The sequence below is a fragment of the Dipodomys merriami genome, unplaced genomic scaffold (assembly GCF_024711535.1).
Source record: "Dipodomys merriami isolate MVZ:Mamm:240054 unplaced genomic scaffold, mDipMer1.0.p SCAF_815, whole genome shotgun sequence".
Lineage (NCBI taxonomy): Eukaryota > Metazoa > Chordata > Mammalia > Rodentia > Heteromyidae > Dipodomys > Dipodomys merriami.
In genome coordinates, this window is record NW_027206419.1 from 184,920 (window position 1) to 194,066 (window position 9,147).

General features: G+C 37.8%; 1 non-coding gene across 1 annotated transcript; it reads left to right on the plus strand.

The window, feature by feature from the left end:
• Positions 1-4,235: 4,235 nt before the first annotated feature.
• LOC138819757 (U6 spliceosomal RNA) lies at positions 4,236-4,338 on the plus strand. The gene has a single exon (XR_011369611.1). It is a non-coding gene; the product is annotated as a U6 spliceosomal RNA (small nuclear RNA).
• Positions 4,339-9,147: the final 4,809 nt, after the last annotated feature.

The window sequence follows — 9,147 nt, forward strand, 5'->3', positions numbered from 1 at the left end:
CTGAATAAACATAACTGCTTCCATTAAAAAATTTAAGTCACTGTCTTGGAACTGGGGCCAGTATTTCCATCATTGCTGGGATTTGATCTAACCATCCAGGTAACTCTTTTGCACCATGAATGTAGGCAAAGCTCACTGTCCTTGAGGAAAAGAAATTCAGGCTAGAGATCCCAGCGTCTGAATGAAAACCCTGCAATGGAAAAAATATTTCTATATATGTGTAATATATGATATATATTTACATCTGTATGTTTATTACATATTTTAACTTTTATTATTGATTTTGTATTTTTTTATTTTTTATTTTTCATTTACTTATTGTTTATTGTATTTAGTATTATTATGCACACAATATTTAGTACATGTTGTACATCTATTATAAATTTGTACACAATAATTTAGGACATTGACTGGTTTTTCATTAATATTTTATTAAGTGTTAAACATGAATCATAATTAAATGGAAACATTTTTCACAGTCTTCACATGTTTAGAGTCTCTCCCATGTATGAACTTTGTCTTCTTTATCTTTATAATTTTCCTAAAGGAATTTCTTTAGATGATTTTTACTCAGAAGCCTTATATTGGGGATAGTCAAGTTGAGGGATAAAATTGTAATGGTGGGGCTAGAAATGTGGCTTAGTGGTATTGAGCTGAGTCAGCATGCATAATGGTAAGGTTTGAATCCTCAGTGCCACATACTCAGAAAAAGCCAGAAGCTGTGGAGTGGCTCAAGTGGTACAGCACTAGGCTTGAGAAAAAGGAGCTCAGAGACAGTACCCAGGCCCTTAGTTCAAGCCCCAGGTCAGGCAGAAACAACAGACCAGATGCCTGTGGCTCACAACAGGAAAATTAGCTTCTCAGGAGGCTGAGACCTGAAGACCACAGTTTAAAGACAGCCTAGGCAAGGAAAACCTGTTAGACTCTTATCTCCAATGAACGAAAAAAGACCACATGTGGTGCTGTGGGTTAAGTGGTAGAGTGTTCGCCTTGAACTGAAGGGCTCAGGGACAGTGCCCAGGCTTGAATTTGAGACCAAAAACTGGAAAAAAGTGAGGGTTAAGCAAAGTACATTGCCTGTTTGCAAATTAGAACATTCTCTGGAAAAAATGAATGTTCATGTACACCAGAATTGGAGTTAGAGTTCAAGGTTCAATTGTAGCCCATTCATATGCATAGCCTCTCAGATTCTAGCATTATAACCTTGTGTCCTACAGGTTTCTGAAAGGTCCAATGTTGAAAGGCCTAATATGCTGCCCAAGCCCTTTGTGATAAGCAGCTGACTTGTAATGCGAACATTATTACAGTTCTGAACCTAGGAGAGCACCAGTAGCTCATGCCCATCACATTAGCTCAGGAGGCTGAATTCTGAGGATCACAGGATGAAGCAAGCCAGGGCTGGAAAGTCTATGACTCTCTGACTTCTACTGCTGAAAGGTCAGATGTTCAAGAGCTTCCTGTGTTTCCCGTGGTAATGAGAAGTTGCTTGCACTCTAAATGTTCTTAGAGTTATTGAGTTATAAAGCAGGAAATAAACATCATTGACCAATCCTGGGTTCACATGAAGTTCTCAGCTTCCAAGCCCTAGTCTTGTTAGCAGGAAGAACTCCAGTGTAACAATATTTGAAGGCAGAAACCAGTTTCAAAAGCCAGACTATGCGAAGAGACCTAGGCCTACAGGATTAGGAGCTAGAATGTACACACTCAACAGGGAAGTGAGCTGCAAAACCATTTCATTCATTCCAGACACAGCCAGCAATGAGGGGAAAACTTGAACATTTGTCAGAGTTACACAATGATCAGGCTTTTCTCAGCCTCTTCAAACAATGACTAATTAACCTTCCTCCCTCAGGTGAAGGAAACCTCAGGCTATCTTTAGGTTAACAATAGAGAGCCTTGCTCTTTGGTCTTAGGGAGTGGGGTTTTGACTCTCCATCTGTCAGATTTGAAGGCCTTTCTTCTCGCTCTGCCTGTCCATTCTCCTTCCTTCATTCTCCACATCATTAATGCAAATCCCCAGTCCAAAGAGAGGCAGGGTCCTTTCTCTTCTGGCTCCAAGCACCTGAGTTAGAACCTGGCTCTGCCCTCTTGACTCTGGGGCCCTTGGCTGACTGAGAAGTGGGAGACGGTCTTCCTGCTCTGTGGTTGTATGAAGAACATGTTGGTGTCCTGGCACGCTGCAGAAGGCCTCATGACTGGGGAGTGTTCCCTTCTTTCCTCCTGACATCCAAGACCAATTCTGGCTTTTTCTTGAATGTGCTACTGAGCAGTCAAACCCAGGGCTTCTTGCATGCTAGACAACACTCTCTCACTAAATCACATTCCCAGCCCCCTCATCTTTTTCTTAATGGTAGTTTTTACATAAATATGCTACCATTTTATGTCCTCAATTTTAATTTTCTGAATATTGGTTACTTCTAAGAAACCTGGTCTTCTCTTCCGCTGCGTGACTCTTCCTGCATTGGCCTCATAATAAATTGTAAATAAATGCTGCTGAGGGTGACCTGCTTTAGGCAGATGGCTGCACAGATTGTTGTGTATGGTTGTTTGTTAACACTCCTGGACCTTGAATTCAGGATCTGGGCACAGTCTGTGAGCTGCTTTATTGAAGGCTAGCCCTCTAACACTGGAGTCATATGGCTATACTTCTGGCTTTGTTTGCCCTGAACTTGGACAGGGTTCTCAAGGACTTTTCGGCTTAGGGTGACTTTGACCATAATCTCCTATCTCAACCTTGTAATGAGAAGTGTGATATATATAATCAGATAGACCTGTATTTGCATTTTGTATTAGATCTGCTTGAAGAATGCAGCTGCTATTCTACCCTCCCTTGAGCCCCAGAAACTCCTGGATCTGGAGTTGAAATTAACGACCCTCTGGCAGGGAGTACCTGACAAAGTACACATTCCAGATCACTTTCCCCTGTGCCTAGGATCGGAGATAGTGGCTGCTTGGCAAAACCACTTCCCCCGGGTCGGGGTCAGAGATAGTGGCCATCTGGCAACAACTTCTCCTAAGTTACCCTAGAAGTACAGTCTAATTAGTTTAGAGCACAATAGCTCACTAACCTGACCAGTTATTAGCCCCAGCCCTTTTCCCACTTTGTATTGCGCCAATCATCTGCTAGAATTATGACTTAAATTTCCCACGTGGTATATTAATTCATTGCCAATACATACTGAGGCCTTACCCCTACCAAAGAACATATGAAAAGTGTTGTAACCCTGTGCTTGGGGCCTCTCTCTGCAATCGGATATCAGTGCACAGAGGGGTCCGTGCTCGAGCTCGTCAATAAAAGACTCATTGCCGCTTGCATTGATCTTTGGTCCCTGGTGGTCTTTTGGCGGGGGCTCCAAGTCTCCGGGCATTATAATAAGTATCAAGGAGGACTTCTGAGAGCCACTGGTGCCTTCCTAAACATTGGTCTTGCTGATGTTCTTGAACAGACCAGTGAGTCCCTATCCTCGGGTTGAAGTGGTGGGAGCTGGAGCCCACAGTTTGAATCCTGGTCCTGCCACCTCCAAATGGCAGGAGATCCTAAGAAACTCATTCCTATCCATATGAATACCAATGGAATGTGATGTATGTCATGATTGAATGGGACGTTCTTAAATGATTCTCGGATAAAATTGTAAACAATTAGATTATAATACACTGATCAATTTTAATTAGTACTTATGAAACATTTAAACAATCACATTCATTAAATGGAGGCATAATGAAATATATCAGAACTGGGTGTCACATGGTATAGGGGTGCCATTTTTTCTGCCAAGACTTACTTTAGTTAATTGTTATATCCCATTTTCTGAATGTAATTTGGTATATGAAACTAGGATATATTATAAATCAATTATTCAAAGTTTTTATCATAAATATTTATAGCAAAATATAGAGATAAATCCAAATTATATATATATATAAGCAAATTCCCAAAATTAAATATATTTAAACCATTAAAATTTTTAACAAAACTTAACACTTGCTGCAGTGTTCATTATGACAGGAGCCTTGTATAGAATAATTGAATTCCTCCTCCTACACATCTCTTGAACAACAAATATCTGGAATTATTTTGTTTTTGACATGTCAATCTTGACTTTATTCTTAAATGTGTGCTTATGTAAGAAGTACATGGCTTTAAATTTCATGAAAATTCTTTTATACTTACTTTTTGTTGAATTGTCTAGTTTAAGAAAATCAATTACACTTTATATATAAAACATGTTCTATGCTCCATTCAGCATGACGTACTCTAACATTGGAACAATACAGACAAGATTTGAATGGCCCCTGGGCAAGGATGATAGGCAAATTCCTGTACCATTCCATACTTTTACAACAACAGATGCTGGAGGGGATGTGGACACAAGGGAACTGTACTGCACTCTTTGTGGGAGTGTAAACTTGTTCAATCACTTTGGAAAGTAGTATGGAGGTTCCTCAAAAGACTCCACATAGAACTCCCCTATGACATAGCAATCCCACTTTTGGGCATTTACCCAAAAGATCACAAACAAGACGGTACTAAAACTATCAGCACAATCATATTTATTGCAGCATTGTTTAAGATAGCTAAGATATAGAAACAACCCCGATGCCCCTCATCAGATAGATCAAGAAAATATGCTATTTGTACTAATGAAATTCTATGCCTCCATAAGAAAGAATGGCATCGCCCAATTTGTAGAAAATGGAAAGACTTGGAAAAAAATTAAGTGAAGTAAGCCAGGTCCAAAGAAACATAGGTCCCAGGGTTTTCCTAATTTTTAATAACTAATATATGTCTGGGATAAGCAGAAAAAGTCAAAATCTATGCACATATGACCAGATAAGATGATGTTAAGGGAAATGAACGCCCAAATAGGAACACAAGTGTTTTTTTTTTCTTGCTATTGTTTCGAACGTACTTATAACAGTCTATGTGATTTTTTTTGTTTCTTTATATGTTCCTCCCTCATGCTATAACCCCTGTTTTCACTGTATTTGAATTTGGTGTGCCCACCTCTTGTATATACGCTCCTCTAATTTGGGAAGAGGAAGGAAAAAAAATGCTTAAGTAGGGATTCAAGTTGACCCATTGTAACAATGAGATGCACAAGACACTATGGTGAAAAATGAACTTTACAATTTAGGCAGGGGAAGGGGGGAGGGGAGTTTACTAGTAGAGGTAAGAGGGAAGGGACGGTAGACGGAAAATAAAGGAGGAGGTAACAATCCTTGTTAAGAAATGTACTCATTACATGCTCATGTAAATGTGACCTCTCTGTACAGTATTTTTAAAATAGAAAAGTATGAAAATGTTCTGAGATGGGAGAGTTTATTTCCTTTATTTTACTCAAACAATATGGCTAACAAAGAAATTAATGCAAAAAACTGATATGAAGGTATTTTGAATGAATGTGTGTGTGTGCACGTGCACATGTTCTCATGCACTTGCATGTATGTTGGTGTGCTCACAGTTTGAAAAAAGGGCTTCAAAGTCTTGCTAGGCCTTTCCTCTCTAGATTGGTGAGCTACTATATGAGCTACATCTCCATTCCTAGCCCTTTGCTAACTCATTGAAATTTTTGAAAAATAATCTCATGAATTTATTTTGCCCTGATTGGCTTCCACTGGTATCCACAGATCTCTGGCTCCTGAGTAAATATGCCGAGTAGTTAGGATTACAGGTGTGACCAACCAGCACAAGGCATGCAGAGTAATTTTAAAAGTAGAAGAAAGTTTACTTCACGGGGGCCTGTTTTATCATCTCCTACTTTTAAAGCATTTTGGAGTGATTATTTGTGAATTTTTTTTTCATTTTTTGGATTCTTAAGAAAGTAAGTGATGATATTTAAAAGTTATTACTTTTTAAAATGGAACCTGGAAAAATGGGACAGAATATATTTGTCTTTCTTATAAGCTCAGCTCTGTGCATGATAACCCAATGTCACCAACACAGTCTGTGTTGAAGAAAAAATGTAACAGAAAAAATAACCATGGGCAATAATTGCTATGGTATTATTTCTTGGACAATATGAATATTGAATTGAGAGTGTAAGAGAATGGAGAGATTTTACCTACCTTTTGTGTATTGCTGAAAGACTTTTGGAAACTTTGACTCATTTTCTTCCTCACAGTGTGTGTTTGGGCCATGCACTTACTGCCTTTAATTACAATTTTTCCCAACACTAAAATGGTAATAACATTAGCATTATAGAAAATGTTATCTTAAGAATTAAGGAAAATAAAACTTGTGAAATACTTAACATAAACTTCCATGAATGAGTTTTGAGTTTAGCCAGCAGTTTTTTTTAAATACTAAAAAGAATGTGATAAGTATTACAGAAACCATTGCATATAGTGAGCAAACAGAAGTAATGTAATCTATTGGCCATACTCTTCTTCCAAGGAAGCCAGTTGGATTATTTCTCATGCTGTAAATCAAACTGGTTATCTTATGTCTTGAGAGTGTAAAAATATCAGGGACAAAATAATGAAGGAATGTTGTAGACTGAGGTGAAGTTCATATGAAAATGTGCAAAACTGATAAAAATTCAAAGCATCTGAGCATTATATTGTGTTTTACATCATTTAAGGTACATTGCAAAGTTAAGAAAGACCTAGAAGAATGGATTCTCTTTTCGATGTCTTATCATTGGTTCTTGGATGAACACTTTCCTCATTCTTGTAAAGGCATCATAAGATGAGGGGAACTATATTATTTTTTGTTTGCTTCTGTCCATTTATTCTTCATTTGAAATCTGAACTACTTGAGACTGAAAGAAAACAAGGAAATTAGACACGCAGTCTTTGGAAAAAACAATCATTGTGAAATAAATAAAATGCGTATGTATTTTATTTATATAGTTATATAGTTATATAGTTATATAGTCTCAAGCATAAACAGAAAATGATTAAGCAATATCATGTTATTTAAAATTGAAAATGTTAGGAGTTGCTTAATATTGTTGCTTTCTAATACCTTGAATTAATTATTGATTTTGTATTTGAAAGATTAAAGATGATATTAACAAGAAACTTGATTAAAAGTGTACAAAAGTTCTGAATAGACATGTTCTCCTTAAAGCCCTGAAAATTTCCAGTGGGCTTACAAAGTTATTTAATACCACTTCTATGCTGGTTTAATTCTTTTTGAGCAGAACTCATTAGAGAAATGTAATTCAAAATTACTATGATACTACTTCATAATTATTGTAACTGTAAGTTCCGTTCCACCGTCCTCACAGCAAAGTCTCCACCTAGTATCTGCGTTAAGCAACTGGGACACTTGGAAGAGGTCACATCTGAATTTGATGTGGCCACACCTTTCTCCACCCATACCCTAGATAAGGCTTAGCCCAGGCCCAGAAGCTCTCTCTGCTTTTCTAGCTCTTTCTCAGCTCTCTTCTCTGTCCTCTCTCTCTCTGTTCTTTTCTAGCTCTCTCTGCTCTCTCACTCTGCTCTCTCTCTGCTCTCTCTCTGCTCTTTTCTAGCTCTCTCTGCTTTTTTCTATCTCTTTTCTAGCTCTTTCCTCTCTCTTTCCCAGCTCTCTCTCTTTCCCAGGCCTTTCCCAGCCACGTGGAGTGCCAACCTTGCCTGGTCCCAGCAGGTCTACTGAATAAACCTACCCCTTACCTGAATACCTTGTGCGTGGTGCTGTTCTTATTTGACTACCTCATTTTAAAAACCTAACTAACTTTTATCAAAAAAATCAAAGGAATCACGTGTGGTGGTAAAGGCTTTTAACTCCAAGCATTTAGGAGGTTGGATTTAAGTCTAAGGCCAGTCTGGAGTACTGAAGAGAATAAAAACCTGCCCTTTATTACCTTTTAACAAAGGTAATAATGCTGGGAGTGGAGAAAAGGAAATTTTCTACACTCTTCAACAAAATGCAGGTTAGTATTCTCCTTGTAGAAAGTAATATGCAGCTTTCTAAAGAACTCCAAAGTTGAAATATAATCTGCCCCACCAATCAAGTGATTATTTCTCTATTTGTAACTCAAATATATTTGCAGTTCATTGTAATCATCATTCACAACAACAGCCAAGATATAAATCGAAGTTCAGTGTTCAACTACAGACTTATAAAGCAACTGTGGTACATGCACAAATATCTTTTTCTGTTTCATCCTTAAAATAGCAAGAGACTTCTCCCATTAGCCACAACTTACAATGACCTGAAAGATGTATTCTAAATGAAGAAAAATATTGTCTTCTGATCTTTGTAAACACACACACACACACACACACACACACACACACACACACACACACACAAACATCAAAAATTAAGAGAGAAATTTTTAACAAGTAAAGCAACGTGGAATTGTTGGGGCATTTAGGTCACAATGTAGAAGATAGTAGATATACAGGATGAATCAGTATATAGTTGTAATGTACAACATGAGGATACAGGAGACAACACTGGCCTTACATGGTTTCCCTGATTTGCAATATCTAGTATATGTCTGAGTCAAGTAGAAAAGGTCTGATAAGGTGATGTTAGGGAAATGAACCCTTAGATATGTATTCTTTTTTTCTTTCATGCGATTGTTTCTAACACATTTATAAGACTATTTCATTGTTGTTTGTATGTCCCTTCCCCACAGTATAACCCCTGCTTTCACTGTATTTGATGTTCGGTATAATTTGTGGAGGGGAAGGGGAAAAACAAATCGTTTAAATATGGATAAAGGTGGATCCATTGCAACAATGAAATGTACAAGTCGTTATGTCTAAAACGAACTTTACAATTTTAGTGGGGGGGGGAAGCGGGTAGGATTGGGTGGGGGGCGGAGGGAAGATGGGAAGGGATGGGAAGGAGAAACAAAGGAGGAGGCTACACTCTTGTTAAGAAGTGTACTCATTATCTTGCCCGTGTAATTGTAATCCCTCTGTACAGTATTTTCACACACAAAAAAGAAAGAAATGAATGAAGCTAAGTAAGTAGGAGTTGTTCTTATGAGTAGGGGTTGCTCTTTTTGTTGTGCTTCCCTCAGTAATGGATAAGATGAACATAATGTTGCATGCTCAATATAGAACAAAATTTCAAATTAAAATACATGATATTATCCTTGGTGTAAACTAATTATTGCAAATAAAGGAAACCACGGGACCTATGTTTCTTTGTTTAGTTTACTTCACTTAATATGATTTTTTCCA